Source organism: Triticum urartu, chromosome 5 (assembly GCF_003073215.2).
Source record: "Triticum urartu cultivar G1812 chromosome 5, Tu2.1, whole genome shotgun sequence".
Lineage (NCBI taxonomy): Eukaryota > Viridiplantae > Streptophyta > Magnoliopsida > Poales > Poaceae > Triticum > Triticum urartu.
The window spans coordinates 10,824,663-10,842,431 of record NC_053026.1 but is presented as its reverse complement, the minus strand read 5'-3'; the positions used below and the strand labels follow the sequence as shown (position 1 = coordinate 10,842,431).

Genomic DNA, 17,769 nt, shown 5'->3' with positions numbered 1-17,769 from the left:
TCGCACTGTAAAAAGAACAGAAAAAAACGCGACAGTGATTTTGGCCCGAAATACCCCACAGTTACACGTAAAAAGGTCCAGCCCAGCAGCAAAATACGTCAAAAAAACTTTTAGCTGGACTGTTGCAACCTGGGCCGCAGCCCACGATCAAAATTGGCCCATTGAGCGCCCGAAGGCCCGAGCCGGTGCTCCGCGTCGCTGTGAGTCGCCCGATCGAATCGGACGGTCAGCTTAGCACGTGGTCGGAACAAAACTGCGGCACAGAGCCAAACCTAGGTCATTCCTCCCCCTTCTCCCCCGCATTTCTCGCTCCCGAGAGCGGCGACGGCGTTCAGCGGCGGCTCGAGGCGCACCGGCCATGGCGGCGCGGCGGCTGCGCTCGTCGGAGGAGGGTACAGCGGAGTCATTCCCGCGCGCTTCTCCATCGAGCGTGGCTCCGGCGCCCGTGCGCATGGCACATCAAGGGGGCAAGAGGGGCGCCGGCCACCGCGTCATGAAGGTGAGCATTAGATCTTAACTTAGATTAATTAAAATTGATGAACATAGGTGGCAGTACTTAGCAAATTGGAATTAAAACATCATCAACAGTGGGCAATTGACATCAACATCCAAAACAGTAGCAATCAAACTTGATCTACGGAGGGCCTAAACTTGAGATTGATTTACTGATCATGATATAGGGATCTAAAAGCAATCAAAATTGACGACTAATACCATTATTGGATTAATTATGCATCTATGAGATGCCATTAGCAGGATCACATTGCATCTAGATCACACAATAACCACGAACAGAAAAGGGATCAGAGGTTCTTTACATGTCACAGCATGGACATGATCGCCTGCTCGATGCAGGCGTGATGCAGGGGTGTCGTAGTCGAGGTAGAAGTCCTCCTCAACGTCCTGATGCCCTCAGGACGCCACCGGCACTGTCCGGGGACAGAAGCTGCGGATGGAGTAGGTCTTCCCGTCGTTGCAGCGCTCCCTCTGATCGGATGGGATGAGAGAATATTGGGAGGGGGGTGAAACCGTACGAGAATTGTGATCGCACAGGCTGCCAACCCTCTCCTGTACCCCCTTTTATCTAGCGCTGGTGACAGGGGACCTAAACCATTAGTTGGTTTGGGTGCCCCTGATCAGGGTGCCTCAGTTGGGATAAAAGCCCACGTACGTTGGTGCCTGGGGCCTTTTTCTTTAACGTTATCTTTCCTTCCTTTTTTTGTTAGACTAATAGATCTAACTGGTCTGTTTAAGCCGTCAGATCAAACCAACACCAGCTACTCCCTGTAAGCCAAATCCCCTTTTGAAATTGAGCAATTGACCAAATTAACTAGGAAACTTTGACACACGCTTGTGTCCAATAGCTCGATCTGCTGGTGCTAGGAGGGGATTACCATTAGAGCTGCAGCCGGCGCTGAGCACTCATAGTTTCAGGTTATTATTTCTTAGTTAATTTGGTCGAGATGGATGTGGCTGATTCGATTGGAACGAATTCTTGCAGTCTGTAAACCAGTTTATGCCTCAAATAACACGTAGATCTATTGATTGATTCCTTATATCAACGCACTGAATGGGCTCAGAAACGGAGAAGTGCCATGGTGTACTGTGGGTTTTAGCCTTTCGTGAGATGCATAGTTCATCAATGTTCTGTACTATTGGACCAAGCTTTTCATCCATAAATTCTAAGGTCACTTACCTTCTCTTTCTTTTCATCTGCAATTTTATGTAATGCGCGAGCCCTTTCTTCAAAGTTTTTTGCTAATGTATGAGCCCAATCTAAAATTAATTAGGCTAATGGTGAGTGTTTTAGTTTCCTAGATGGTGATGCTTCTGTTATCAGAATGATGTGCTTTCTATTTTAATGTCTAGACTTGGTTTCATCTTTGTTCACAAGGTGAATACCACTAAATCTTTATACATTCACATCCCATGCATATATATCTCACTACTTTATAAAGCACCTGCATGAGTACAGAGCTCCCGTGGAAGCTTGGACAAAAGTAAGAAGTGAACCGAAGGCTTGAAATTGCAAGAAGCAACCTGCTTTGATTCAAATAATTTTGGCACTTTGCCCGTCTATTAGGAGAAATCTCTGCCAATTAATTTCTCCAGTATGCAGCCATGCTATTTGATTAGTCACTACTAGGAAAAAGGCTATAGCTAATATGGACATTAATGACGCACCACATATGTGGTGCGCTACTGCTAACAATATTTTTTCTAAAACTAGTAATAGCGCACCAGGGCATAGTGCGTCATTACTAATTTTAACTAGTAATGGCGCACCACACACTCCGTACTCCACTACTAACAATTTTTTTTCAAAACTAGTAATGGCGCACCAGTGTATAGTGCGCCATTACTAGTTCAAACTAGTAATGACGCACCACAACCACGGTGCGCCACTACTAACAACTTTTTTTATTTTTTTTGCAAAACTAGTAATGGCGCATCACGTAACAGGTGCGCCATTAGTAACCAGGGTTACTAATGGCGCATTGTTAGGTGGTGCGCCATTACTAACTTTCTTTGCAACCCCCCCCCCCCCCCCTCCCTCTCCCCGTGGACCGCCTTTTTAATTTTAGAAAAAATAAAATAAAATGATGGAAATGTCAAAAAAAATAGTTTTCCATGTGATATGTGGTCTAGTTGTTGGAAAAATTTACAAATATGAATTTTGACTTTATTTGCAAGATCTCTCTGGAATTTAGTAAAATGGGCATAACTTTTGCATACAAACTCGGATTAAAAAGTTTTTTATATGAAAAATCATCTACTCGAAAAGTTGCATACGAACCCCGTTCAAGATTTTTAGAATCTCCAAAAACCTAACAGAATGAAAGATACGGGGCTTTTAAGATCTAGAGGGGGGGGGGGAATGAAAAAAAATCAAACTTAGTAGTGGCGCACCATTTGGTAGGTGCGCCACTAGTAACAGAAAAAAGAATTTGGTTTCAAAAAAATTGGATTTTTTTTCAAAATATGATGCGTAATATGACCGGGAAGTTTGAAATATTTTTTAAAAATTTCATCACACTCATGAACATGAACAAAGTCCTAGACATCAACAAGGTTTAATAGGATTGATATGATAGATATATCAACAAGTGCCTGTTAAGTAAGTTGGTGCTGGGGTTGGATAGAACTGCGAAGTTAAGCGTGCTCGGGCTGGAGTAGTGTGAGGATGGGTGACCTTCTGAGAAGTTTGACCACGGAGTGCGATTTGACTTGAGATTAAGCATATTGACCTGAGATTAAGCCATAGTGGTGCACTTCTAGGCATAGTTAGATCATTACCGGTAAGTTACTTACAACTTTTGAAATGCTGCACACTAGGTATTCTTTTTGTGTCAGTTTATGCTTAACACTTTCTGTGAAGTACAAATGGTAAAGCGAAGAAGAATGATGCGAGCCAAAGAAGAAAGTTGAGGCGATGGTGGTGGTCACCGACGAGGAGGACAGGTAGCATCGACTGTGACAAGCAAGCTGTAGAGGCCTGCGCGACCCCTTCAATCACTTGACAGTACAAGCCTGCAATAGTGTCGATTCGGGTAGGTGTGTGGCATGGCCAAATCCTGCCTGATCTGGGCCAACCAATGGATATGTTGTACGCATTGATCTCCCAATCCAACAGGCAATACATGTCTGCAAACGGTCCTGAAAAAAGCCATTCGATAAGAAAAGTAAGTGGTTAGTTGTGCTCAATTTTCTTCTAAAAGAACAATATTTTATATGCATCATAACTAAGTTTTGTATGCTGAAGAAACTTAGAAAAATATGATGGTTCTGTGTCACTAGGCAATTCAAAGGAGACTATCCAATCTGTAATGACAAGTGGTGGTAGACACCTGGTATTTTGCATTGATGAAATGGCTTCTGTGGGACTAAAATAATGGAGAGAGTTCAGAAAAAATAAATGTGAATGGAGATTAACACCGGTTTCTGTTTTGCAGAATAGTAGTGATGCATTCTCTTCCGACATGCTCCAAATGATGGTTATTTAGCAGGATTGGTAAGACAAGCTTCTGGAGATTGGTTTCTCATGCAGCTCCTTGTGATGTTGAAATTAGTGCATCGTTCATTTCTTTCCTTGCTTCCTGTAACAGTGAACTACGGCATAAGCTTCTCTGAGCAGCTTTTTATGGTGTTTCCGTCCTTTAATTTCCCAGCAATTGTGTCAAAGTACCAACCTCAGAGTTGAAAGTGAGAGCCGCAGTTTTTTTTTCACGGATCAAATAGGAATCACTACCACAGTACTGGCCTAACTTTCGTACTAATGCCTAAATCAACCGCCTGGGAAGAAGTAACATCATCCTTATTTTCTAGGTACATCTATTTCATCGATCGTTATATCTTCCTTTATTTGTAACTCAATATGGATATTATGCTGACAAGTAGGCTATTACAGTACAGGTGGACAATTTTTTGACATGCCATATTCTTTGTCGGGACAGCAAAATTATTTTCACATGAGAACCTCACACAAAATCGCTGTTTAAATCATTGTTGGATGTTCCATTCTTTGATTATTTTGATACATTCAAACTAAGAATGATGCAAGAAAAAATCCTTCATTGTTCTGGAGAGGTGTTGGAGGCTCTGAGCTGCATATTCTGATAACATAACTGTCAATTCACTGATGGGATTACGCCAAATACATAATAAGACCAAACACTGTTTCTACGAATTAGCATCAAGTTGCCAGGAGCAGTGAAGCGCCAATAATGTTCAACTATGGTGCTTGAGGAGATGGATATAAGCGTCGAGAAGGGAGCAGTGACGAAGCAGAGGTAGACGTGGACATGTGCGGTAGGAGCCAAGGGGGGAACGGGGAAACGCGGACACGAGATTCGTGAACCCAGAGAAGAGAAGGTATGCGATCTCGTCCACCTCGGCTGTGTCAGCCGCCGCCAGTGCCACCGTGTCCCGCCTCGCCTGGCCTGGTCGCAACAAAAAGTATGACTGCAGGTGTGGTTCATTCAGTTTTGCAGTTTGATTTACTTGCTTGTGCGTGTGTGTGTGTGTGTGTGTGTACTAAGAGAGAGGGAGAGATTATTCTGCTCTAGCCAGTCGTATTTCTGTGATAAATCTGCTCCCCTCCACTCCTTTTTTATTTGCCTAAAATCTGAACATGAAAAGCAGTTACAAATTGAGAGCAACAAAGTAAATGTTCAAAAATTTAGAGCCGTGCATGCTTTTGAGATTCAGAGGAGTGTAAGCTGGAAGATGGGTTGCCATGCTTTGTAAGTATGATTAGTTGGAGTACTATTCCATCCGATGCCAGTGCAAAGTCGAAGTAGGCGCTGACGAAGGACGTTAGGGTCTGTTCTTCACATCAACACTTCATTGTCCAAACAGGCTGGCGCGTCGCCCTTGTTTTTTTTTCATTTTTCATTTTGTTTTTCCCTTCTCCAAATTTCAAAATGTTGCGAATTTTGAAAAACATGTTCGAGAAATTATAAACTGTTTGTGAATTCAAAAATATGTGGGAAATCATAAAAATTTCACAGTTTCAAAAAATATTAGTAATTTTACAAAATTGTTCGCAAATTTAAAAAAAATCACAATTTGTAAAAAAAATATCCGCAAATAAAACCATGTTCCGGATTTTGAAAAAATAATCATGTATTCGAAACAAATTCGTGAATCTGACAAAAATGTCCATCAAATTAAGAGCTACCTTGCCAAGTGTCGCTTAGCAGATGGTCTACACAGTACAACTAAAACCAAAATATTTTCTTAAAAAAATTTGTGCAGATTCAAGTATTTTTTTCTATATTCATATCTTTCAAACCCAAGCTCTAAATTTAGCACACTATTTATGAAAATAGCTCAGAAAAGTTTGTAGTTCTAAATATGATGTTATCTTGCATGTTAATTATTTTTATGTGCACAATTAATTAGTACTTTTCCTTTTCTATTAAACGCATGGATGTTTCTTACTCCCATTTTTCGTACGTCACTTATTATCAGATTTTCATCCGTCGTTTGGTTCATCCATTTGCACATAAAATAGAAAAATAAAATAAAATATGTTCATATTTTTTGCAAATAGTATAAAATATTTATGAGTTCAAACAATGTTCTTTATTTTAGAAATTGTTTGAGAATTTGTAAAAGTGTTTATTTGAAAAATGTTCATGATTTAAAATATGTGTACGAGTTTAAAAAAATGTTCATGATGTCAAAAATTGTTCATAATTTCATGAAATTGAGAGTGATAGTGTATCTCGATGGTGCAACAAAATGTGGTCATAGCCACAGAAAATTATGAAAATAATATCCCGTTGCAACGCACGGGCCCTTTTGCTAGTAATTAATTAAACTTCCTAAAATATATGTGATTCAGTTGCATATAGCCAAAAATCTGTCGAGGATTCACGCGACTCCAAGTGGAACGGTGTCAAGAATTCCCACCCCACCAAGCATGGCGAAAACTTTGAGTTCAGTGTAGTGGTGTCTTTGTTGCCGGCCTATATGGGCAAAGACCGTACTGTTGTTTCTATTGGCCAGAAACAAGGATTTCAAAGTGTATTGCCTACTGATCTTACTAATGTGATATTTGTTATGTGTTTGCTGTAATCATGGGTCGTGCTGCAGAAAAGAAGACTACAAGGCTTGCTTAGTGAGATTTCTAAAAGACTCTGCCCTGTGGTGGGAGAAGTCTCCAAACGCTCGCATGGATGTGGCCCTGCTGTCCGAAGACTCTGTTGATTTTGATAGGATAACATTGTGTCAAGATGATTGTTGTGTTTGGTCGCTTCATGTGGTAGTTTGGATTATGTGGTCACTGACATCCCATCCTTTAGATGTGGTTAAGTATCTAGGGAAGTATGATCTCAATGGGTACATGATGTGCTTGTACTGTGACTCCACACTTAAATCAGCAAATAGTCATCACGATGGAGGCATGGTGAACTAACACATTTTGGGTGTAAATAGAACTGAAACCAATCTCCCGGGGTACTAAACTACTCCCTCCGTTTCGAATTATTTGTCACATTCTATCCATTTATGCGATAAATAATTCAGGACGGAGTGAGTCTATCCATTTTTGTGGCAAGTAACTCGGAACAGAGGAAATAGCTGAAATAAAGGAGCAGAGGAATCTTTACGTTATAGCTCCAAGTCGACAGAACCGGTCAAAGTCAAGAAAGTGATTGCCGAACCCTGCACAATGAAGCGTCCAGCAAAATCAGAGGAAGGAAAAACACAGCCTAAATGCCCGGAAGCACGAGCGCACGGGGGGAGAAGGGAAGAGGCGGCCAGCCCATCTCGACCAATGAAGCGTTGGAGGAAGCAAACTCGCCGGGGATTGGAACGGAAACCAAACCTTTTGGGTGTAGGGATCCAGAGCGAGAGGGGTGATGGATATGAGAGAAGTGAGAGGGCCTTACTCGTCCGTGACAGGTTTTCATCGAGTAGTCTATGTGATAGAAGGTCCATACTACCACGTGAAGATGCGTACAAAGTACCACATGACAGATTCTGGCTGGCTTCGCACTCTGAGCTGACCACCGGAGACAAGCACAATTGTGCGTACAGACGTGGCACGCGTGCAGGGACCGTCCGTCCGGTTCACCCATCGACGTCGACGTGCGCGGCTGACATGCCTTGATGTGCCACAAAACATCAAAAGTTGATGTCCACGGAAACACGAGATTTACTTTTTCTCGTTTGATAGACATGTCTTTCATATAAAAAACTCGTGCTACATTATTGGCTAAGACGAATGGTCCGTCTGTATATTCAAGATTGTTTAGATCCACTGTTGTCATTCCGTACTGTGGGTCTAACTGTACCCCGCTCCTGACAGATTGACCCATTTGGACTTAAACAAAGGGACGTTAAAATCATGTCCGTAGTCAAGTTCCCATATGTCCACTATGTAACCATAATATGTGTCATTTCCCCTCTTGCTTACTGCATCAAAGCGAACACCGTTGTTTTGGTTGATACTCTTTTGATCTTGGGTGATCGTGTAAAATGTATTCTCATTTATCTCGTATCCTTTGTAAGTCAATATAGTCGAAGATGGTCCTCTGGATAACGAGTACAGCTCATCAGAAACAGTGTTGTCATATCTGAGACGTGTTTTCAACCAACTGCCAAAAGCACTGATGTGTTCACATGTAATCTAGTCGTCACACTGCTCCGGGTGTTTGGAGCGCAGACTGTTCTTGAGTTCATCGACATACGGGATCACCAAGATAGAGTTCTGTAAAACTGTGTAGTGTGCTTAAGACCAAGAATGCTCGTCCCTACATATTATTGAGTCCCTCCAAGCGTGCGTTTTCCAGTCAGTCTCCCCTCATACCGCGATTGAGGAAGACCAATCTTCTTAAGGCCAGGAATGAAGTCAACACAAAATCCAATGACATTCTCTGTTTGATGGCCCATGGAGATGCTTCCTTCTGGCCTAGCGCGGTTACGAACATATTTTTTTAGGACTCCCATGAACCTCTCAAAGGGGAACATATTGTGTAGAAATTCGGGGCCCAGAATATGAATCTCGTCGACTAGATGAACTAGGACGTGCGTCATGATATTGAAGAAGGATGATGGGAACACCAGCTCGAAACTGACAAGATATTTTGCCACATCACTCCTTAGCCTTGGTAGAATTTCTGGATCGATCACCTTCTGAGAGATTGCATTGAGGAGTGCACATATCTTTACAATGGCTAATCGGACGTTTTCCGGCAGAAGCCCACTCAATGCAACTGGAAGCAGTTGCATTATAATCACGTGGCAGTCATGAGACTTTAGGTTCTGAAACTTTTTCTCTGGCATATTTATTATTCCCTTTATATTCGACGAGAAGCCAGACGGGACCTTCATACTGAGCAGGCATTCAAAAAAGATTTCCTTCTCTTCTTTGGTAAGAGCGTAGCTGGCAGGACCTTCATACTGCTTTGGAGGCATGCCCTCTTTTTCGTGCAAACGTTGCAGGTCCTCTTGTGGTTTCGGTGTATCTTTTTTTTCCCATACACGCCCAAGAAGCCTAGCAAATTCACGCAAAGGTTCTTCGTCACGTGCATCACGTTGACTGAAGAGCGGACCTCTAAGTCTTTCCAGTAGGGTAGGTCCCAAAATATAGATTTCTTCTTCCACATGGGTGTGCGTCCCTCAGCGTCATTCGGAACAGATAGTCCGTCGGGACCCTTTCCAAATATTACGTGTAAATCATTGACCATAGCAAGTACGTGATCATCGGTACGCATGGCGGGCTTGTTCCGGGGATCTACCATCGCCTTTGAAATACTTGCCTTTCTTTCGACATTAATGGTTGGTCGGAAGAAATCGACGATGCCCTAGGTACACATTCTTCCTGCATTTTTCTAGGTATATACTTTCGGTGTCAGCTAAACAGTGCATGCATGCGTGGTATCCCTTGTTTGTCTGCCCTGAATGGTTACTGAGAGCACGACAATCATTGATGGTTACAAACAGCAACGCATGCAGGTTAAATTGCTCATGTTTGTGCTCATCCCACACACGTACACCGTTTCCATTCCACATCTGTAAAAGTTCTTCAACTAATGGCCTTAGGTACATATCAATGTCGTTGCCGAGTTGCTTAGGGCCTTGGATGAGAACTGACATCATAATGAACTTCCGCTTCATGCACATCCAATAAGAAAGGTTATACATACATAGAGTCACGGGCAAGGTGTTGTGATTGCTGCTCTGCTCCCCGAAAGGATTAATACCATCCGCGCTTAAACCAAACCATACGTTCCTTGGGTCAACTGCAAACTCAGCCCGGTACTTTCTCTCGAATTTTCTCCACTGCGACCCGTCAACAGGTGCTCTCAACTTCCCGTCTTTCTTATGGTTCTCTCAGTGCCATCGCATCAAATTGGCATGCTCTTTGTTTCTGAACAAACGTTTCTAAAGGAAATATGCCGTAGAGGCAATAACAAAATTGTTATTTATATTTCCTTATATCATGATAAATGTTTATTATTCATGCTAGAATTGTATTAATCGGAAACTTAGTACATTTGTGAATATATAGACAAACACAGTGTCACTAGTATGCCTCTACTTGACTAGCTCGTTGAATCAAAGATGGTTAAGTTTCCTAACCATAGACATGAGTTGTCATTTGATTAACAGGATCACATCATTATAGAATGATGTGATTGACTTGATCCATTCCGTTAGCTTAGCATTTGATTGTTTAGTATATTGATATTGCTTTCTTCATGACTTATACATGTTCCTATGACTATGAGATTATGAAACTCCCGAATACCGGAGAAACACATTGTGTGCTACCAAACGTCACAACGTAATTGGGTGATTATAAAGGTGCTCTACAGGTGTCTCCAATGGTACTTGTTGAGTTGGCATAGATCGAGATTAGGATTGCTTCGATTGTCAGAGAGGTATCTTTGGGCCCTCTCGGTAATGCACATCACCATAAGCCTTGCAAGCAATGCAACTAATGAGTTAGTTGCGGGATGATGTATTATGGAACGAGTAAAGAGACTTGCCGGTAATGAGATTGAACTAGGTATTGAGATACCGATAATCGAATCTCGGGCAAGTAACATACCGATGACAAAGGGAACAACGTATGTTGTTATGCGGTTTGACCGATAAAGATCTTCGTAGAATATGTAGGAACCAATATGAGCATCCGCTATTGGTTACTGACCGGAGATGAGTCTCGGTCATGTCTACATAGTTCTCGAACCCGTAGGGTCCGCACGCTTAACGTTCGGTATTATGAGTTTATGTGTTTTGATGTACCAAAGGTAGTTCGGAGTCCCGGATGTGATCAAGGACATGACGAGGAGTCTCAAAATGGTAGAGACATAAAGATTGATATATTGGATGGCTATATTCGGACACCGGAAGGGTTTCAGATGATCTCGGAGAAAACCGGAGTACCAGAGGGGTTACCGAAACCCCCCTCCCCCCGGGGATAATGGGCCTTGATGGGCCCTAGTGGAGAGAGAGGGGCCGGCCAGGGCAGGCCGCGCCCCCTCCCCTTGAGTCCGAATAGGACAATGAAGGGGGGCAGCGACCCCCTTGCCTTTCCCCTCTCCCACTCCTTCCTTCCCCCTCCTAGTGGGACTAGGAAAGGGGAGTCCTACTCCCACTAGGAGGAGGACTCCTCCTCTTGGCGCGCCCTCCTAGGGCCGGCCGGCCTCCCCCTTGCTCCTTTATATACGGGGGCAGGGGACACCCCATGGACACACAAGTTGATCTTTGATCGTTTAGCCGTGTGCGGTGCCCCCCTCCACCATAATCCACCTCGGTCATATCATAGCGGTGCTTAGGCGAAGCGTTGCATAGGTAGCTTCATCAACACCGTCACCACGCCGTCGTGCTGAGGAACTCTCCCTCGAAGCTCTACTGGATCATGAGTTCGTGGGACGTCACCGAGCTGAATGTGTGCAGATCGCGGAGGTGTCGTATGTTCGGTACTAGAATCAGTCGATCGTGAAGACGTATGACTACATCAACCGCGTTGTCATAACACTTCCACTTACGGTCTACGAGGGTACGTGGAGGGCACTCTTCCCTCTCGTTGCTATGCATCACCATGATCTTGCGTGTGCGTAGGAATTTTTTTGAAATTACTACGTTCCCCAACAATGGCATCTGAGCCAAGTTTATGCGTAGATGTTATATACACGAGTAGAACACAAAGGAGTTGTGGGAGTGGGTATATACATATTCTTGTCATCACTAGTTGATTCTTGATTCAGCGACATTGTTGGATGAAGCGGCCCAGACCGACATTACGCGTACTCTTACGCGAGACTAGTTCTACCGACGTGCTTCGCACATAGGTGACTAGTGGGTGTCTGTTTCTCCAGCTTTAGTTGAATCGGATTCAATGAACATGGTTCTTTCTGAAGATCAAAAAGCAATCACTATACTGCGTTGTGATTTTTAATGCGTAGGTAAGAACGGTTCTTGCTCAGCCCGTAGCAGCCACGTAAAATTTGCAACAACAAAGTAGAGGACGTCTAACTTGTTTTTCGAGGGCATGTTGTGATGTGATATGGTCAAGACATGATGCTAAATTTTATTGTATGAGATGATCATGTTTTGTAACACAGTTATCGGCAACTGGCAGGAGCCATATGGTTGTCGCTTTATTGTATGAAATGCAATCGCCATGTAATTGCTTTACTTTATCACTAAGCGGTAGCAATAGTCGTAGAAGCAATAGTTGGCAAGATGACAATGATGCTACGATGGAAATCAAGGTGTCGCGCCGGTGACGATGGTGATCATGACGGTGCTTTGGAGATGGAGATCAAAGGCACAAGATGATGATGGCCATATCATATCACTTATATTGATTGCATGTGATGTTTCTCTTTTATGCATCTTATTTTGCTTAGATCAACGGTAGCATTATAAGATGATCTCTCACTAAATTTCAAGGTATAAGTGTTCTCCCCGAGTATGCACCGTTACGAAAGTTCATCGTGTCGAGACACCACGTGATGATCGGGTGTGATAAGCTCTACGTTCACATACAACGGGTGCAAGCCAGTTTTTGCACATGCAGAATACTCGGGTTAAACTTGACGAGCCTAGCATATGCAGATATGGCCTCGGAACATTGAGACCGAAAGGTCGAGCGTGAATCATATAGTTGATATGATCAACATAGTAATGTTCACCATTGAAAACTACTCCATCTCACGTGATGATCAGACATAGTTTAGTTGATATGGATCACGTGATCACTTAGATGATTAGAGGGATGTCTGTCTAAGTGGGAGTTCTTAAGTAATTTGATTAATTGAACTTTAATTTATCAAGAACTTAGTACCTGATAGTATTTTGCATGTCTATGTTGTTGTAGATAGATGGCACGTGTTGTTGTTCCGTTGAATTTTAATGTGTTACTTGAGAAAGCAAAGTTGAAAAATGATGGTAGCAATTACACGAAATGGGTCCATAACTTGAAGATTATCCTCATTGCTGCAAGAAGAATTACGTCCTGGAAGCACCTCTAGGCGCCAAACCCACTGCAGGAGCATCGCCAGATGTTATGAACGTCTGGCAGAGCAAAACTGATGACTACTCGATAGTTCAGTGTGCCATGCTTTACGGCTTAGAACCGGGAATTCAACGATGTTTTGAACGTCGTGGAGCATATGAGATGTTCTAGGAGTTGAAGTTAATATTTCAAGCAAATGCCCAGATTGAGAGATATGAAGTCTCCAATAAGTTCTACAGCTGCAAGGTGGAGGAGAATAGTTCTGTCAGTGAACATATACTTAAAATGTCTGGGTATAATAATCACTTGATTCAATTGGGAGTTAATCTTCCGGATGATAGTGTCATTGACAGAATTCTTCAATCACTGCCACCAAGCTACAAGAGCTTCGTGATGCACTATAATATGCAAGGGATGGATAAGACTATTCCCGAGCTCTTCGCAATGCTAAAGGTTGCGGAGGTAGAAATCAAGAAGGAGCATCAAGTGTTGATGGTCAACAAGACCACCAGTTTCAAGAAAAAGGGTAAAGAGAAGAAGGGGAACTTCAAGAAGAACGGCAAGCAAGTTGCTGCTCAAGTGAAGAAGCCCAAGTCTGGACATAAGCCTGAGACTGAGTGATTCTACTGCAAAGGGACTAGTCACTGGAAGCGGAACTGCCCCAAGTATTTAGCGGATAAGAAGGATGGCAAGGTGAACAAAGGTATATGTGATATACATGTTATTGATGTGTACCTTACTAATGCTCGCAGTAGTGCCTGGGTATTTGATACTGGTTCTGTTGCTAATATTTGCAACTCGAAACAGGGACTACAGATTAAGCGAAGATTGGCTAAGGACGAGGTAACGATGCGCGTGGGAAATGGTTCCAACGTCGATGTGATCGCGGCGGCACGCTACCTCTACATCTACCTTCGGGATTAGTTTTAGACCTGAATAATTGTTATTTGGTGCCAGCGTTGAGCATGAACATTATATCTGAATCTTGTTTGATGCGAGACGGTTATTCATTTAAATCTGAGAATAATGGTTGTTCTATTTATATGAGTAATATCTTTTATGGTCATGCACCCTTGAAGAGTGGTCTATTTTTTATGAATCTCAATAGTAGTGATACACATATTTATAATATTGAAGCCAAAAGATGCAGAGTTGATAATGATAGTGCAACTTATTTGTGGCACTTCCATTTAGGTCATATTGGTGTAAAGCGCATGAAGAAACTCCATTCTGATGGACTTTTGGAATCACTTGATTATGAATCACTTGGTAATTGCGAACCATGCCTCATGGGCAATGGAGCGAGCAACAGATTTGTTGGAGATCATACATACTGATGTATGTGGTCCGGTGAATATAGAGGCTCGTGGTGGGTATCGTTATTTTCTCACCTTCACAGATGATTTAAGAAGATATGGGTATATCTACTTGATGAAACACAAGTCTGAAACATTTGAAAAGTTCAAAGAATTTCATAGTGAAGTGGAAAATCATCGTAACAAGAAAATAAAGTTTCTACGATCTGATCGTGGAGGAGAATATTTGAGTTACGAGTTTAGCCTCCATTTGAAACAATGTGGAATAGTTTCGCAACTCACGCCACCCGGAATACCACTGCGTAATGGTGTGTCTGAACGTCGTAATCGTACTTTACTAGATATGGTGCGATCTATGATGTCTCTAACTGATTTACCACTATCATTTTGGGGTTATGTTTTAGAGACGGTTGCATTCACGTTAAATAGGGCACCATCTAAACCCGTTGAGACGACGCCTTATGAACTATGGTTTGGTAAGAAACCAAAGTTGTCGTTTCTTAAAGTTTGGGGCTGCGATGCTTATGTGAAAAAGTTTCAACCTGATAAGCTCAAACCCAAATCGGAGAAATATGTCTTCATAGGATACCCAAAGGAGACTGTTAGGTACACCTTCTATCACAGATCCGAAGGCAAGACATTCGTTGCTAAGAATAGATCCTTTCTAGAGAAGGAGTTTCTCTCGAAAGAAGTGAGTGGGAGGAAAGTAGAACTTGATGAGGTAATTGTACCTACTCCCTTATTGGAAGGTAGTTCATCACAGAAATCTTTTCCTGTGACTACTACACCAATTAGTGAGGAAGTTAATGATGATGATCATGTAACTTCAGATCAAGTTACTATCGAACCTCGTAGGTCAACCAGAGTAAGATCCGCACAAGAGTGGTACGGTAATCCTGTTCTGGAGGTCATGTTACTTGACCATGATGAACCTACGAACTATGAGAAAGCGATGATGAGCCCAGATTCCGCAAAATGGCTTGAGGCCATGAAATCTGAGATGGGGTCCATGTATGAGAACAAAGTGTGGACTTTGGTTGACTTGCCCAATGATCGGCAAGCCATCGAGAATAAATGGATCTTCAAGAAGAAGACTGACATTGATGGTAATGTTAGTGTCTACAAAGCTCGACTTGTTGCGAAAGGTTTTCGACAAGTTCAAGGAGTTGACTACGATGAGACTTTCTCACTTGTAGCGATGCTTAAGTTCGTCCTAATCATGTTAGCAATTGCCGCATTTTATGATTATGAAATTTGATAAATGGATGTAAAGACTGCATTCTTGAATGGATTTCTGGAACAGAAGTTGTATATGATGCAACCTAAAGGTTTTATCGATCCAAAGGATGCTAACAAAGTGTGTAAGCTCCAGCGATCCATCTATGGACTGGTGCAAGCATCTCGGAGTTGAAATAAACGTTTTGATAGCGTGATCAAAGCATATGGTTTTATACAGACTTTTGGAGAAGCCTGTATTTACAAGAAAGTGAGTGAGAGCTCTGTAGCATTTCTAATATTATATGTGGATGACATATTGTTGATTGGAAATGATATAGAATTTCTGGATAGCATAAAATGATATTTGAATAAGAGTTTTTCAATGAAAGACCACGGTGAAGCTTCTTATATATTGGGCATCAAGATCTATAGAGATAGATCAAGACGCTTAATTGTACTTTCACAAAGCACATAACTTGATAAAGTTTTGGAGAAGTTCAAAATGGATCAAGCAAAGAAAGGGTTCTTGCATGTGTTGCAAGGTGTGAAGTTGAGTCAGACTCAATGCCGAGGCACTACAGAAGATAGAGAGAAAAATGAAAGGTGTTCCCTATGCTTCAGCCATAGGCTCTATCATGTATGCAATGCTGTGTACCAGACCTGATGTGTGCCTTGCTATTAGTTTAGCAGGGAGGTACCAAAGTAATCCAGGAGTCGATCACTGGACAACGGTCAAGAACATCCTGAAATACCTAAAAAGGACTAAGGATATGTTTCTCGTTTATGGAGGTGACAAAGAGCTCATCGTAAATGGTCATGTCGATGCAAGTTTTGACACTGATCCGGATGACTCTAAGTCACAAACCGGATACGTGTTTATATTAAACGGTAGAGCTGTCAGTTGGTGCAGATCTAAGCCAAGCGTCGTGGCGGGATCTACATGCGAAGCGGAGTACATAGATGCTTCGGAAGTAGCAAATGAAGGAGTCTGGATGAAGGAGTTCATGTCCGATCTAGGTGTCATACCTAGTACATCGGGTCCAATGAAAATCTTTTGTGACAACACTGGTGCAATTGCCTTGGCAAAGGAATCCAGATTTCACAAGAAAACCAAGCACATCAAGAGATGCTTCAATTCCATCTGCGATCAAGTCAAGGAGGGAGACATAGAGATTTGCAAGATACATATGGATCTGAATGTTGCAGACCCGTTGACTAAGCCTCTCTCACTTGCAAAACATGATCAGCACCAAGACTCCATGGGTGTTAGCATCATTACTGTGCAATATAGATTATTGACTCTAGTGCAAGTGGGAGACCGAAGGAAATATGCCCTAGAGGCAATAATAAAGTTGTTATTTATATTTCCTTATGTCATGATAAATGTTTATTATTCATGCTAGAATTGTATTAACTGGAAACTTAGTACATGTGTGAATACGTAGACAAACAAAGTGTCACTAGTATGCCTCTACTTGACTAGCTCATTGACTCAAAGATGGTTAAGTTCCCTAACCATAGACATGAGTTGTCATTTGATTAACTGGATCACATCATTAGAGAATGATGTGATTGACTTGACCCATTCCGTTAGCTTAGCATTTGATAGTTTAGTATATTAATATTGCTTTCTTCATGACTTATACATGTTCCTATGACTATGAGATTATGCAACTCCCGAATACCGGAGGAATACTTTGTGTGCTACCAAACGTCACAACGTAACTGGGTGATTATAAAGGTGCTCTACAGGTGTCTCCGATGGTACTTGTTGAGTTGGCATAGATCGAGATTATGATTTCTCGCTCCAATTGTCGGAGAGGTATCTCTGGGCCCTCTCGGTAATGCACATCACTATAAGCCTTGCAAGCAATGCAACTAATGAGTTAGTTGCGGGATGATGTATTACGGAACGAGTAAAGAGACTTGCCGGTAAAGAGATTGAACTAGGTATTGAGATACCGACGATCGAATCTCGGGCAAGTAACATACCGATGACAAAGGGAACAACGTATATTGTTATGCGGTTTGACCGATAAAGATCTTCGTAGAATATGTAGGAACCAATATGAGCATCTAGGTTCCGCTATTGGTTATTGACCATAGATGAGTCTCGGTCATGTCTACATACTTCTCGAACCCGTAGGGTCCGCACGCTTAACGTTCGGTGATGATCGGTATTATGAGTTTATGTGTTTTGATGTACCGAAGGTAGTTTAGAGTCCCGGATGTGATCACGGACATGACGAGGAGTCT

The 17,769-nt window shown here is 42.3% G+C and overlaps 1 long non-coding RNA gene across 2 annotated transcripts; it reads left to right on the top strand.

Moving 5' to 3' along the window:
• The first annotated feature begins 278 nt into the window (after positions 1-278).
• LOC125506916 lies at positions 279-6,014 on the top strand. Of its 2 annotated transcripts, none has more exons than XR_007282795.1 (3): positions 279-499; positions 3,954-4,326; positions 4,414-6,014. It is a non-coding gene; the product is annotated as an uncharacterized LOC125506916 (long non-coding RNA). The 2 variants fall into 2 exon arrangements; XR_007282794.1 differs by having other exon boundaries at positions 4,409-4,436.
• The last annotated feature ends 11,755 nt before the right edge of the window (positions 6,015-17,769 follow it).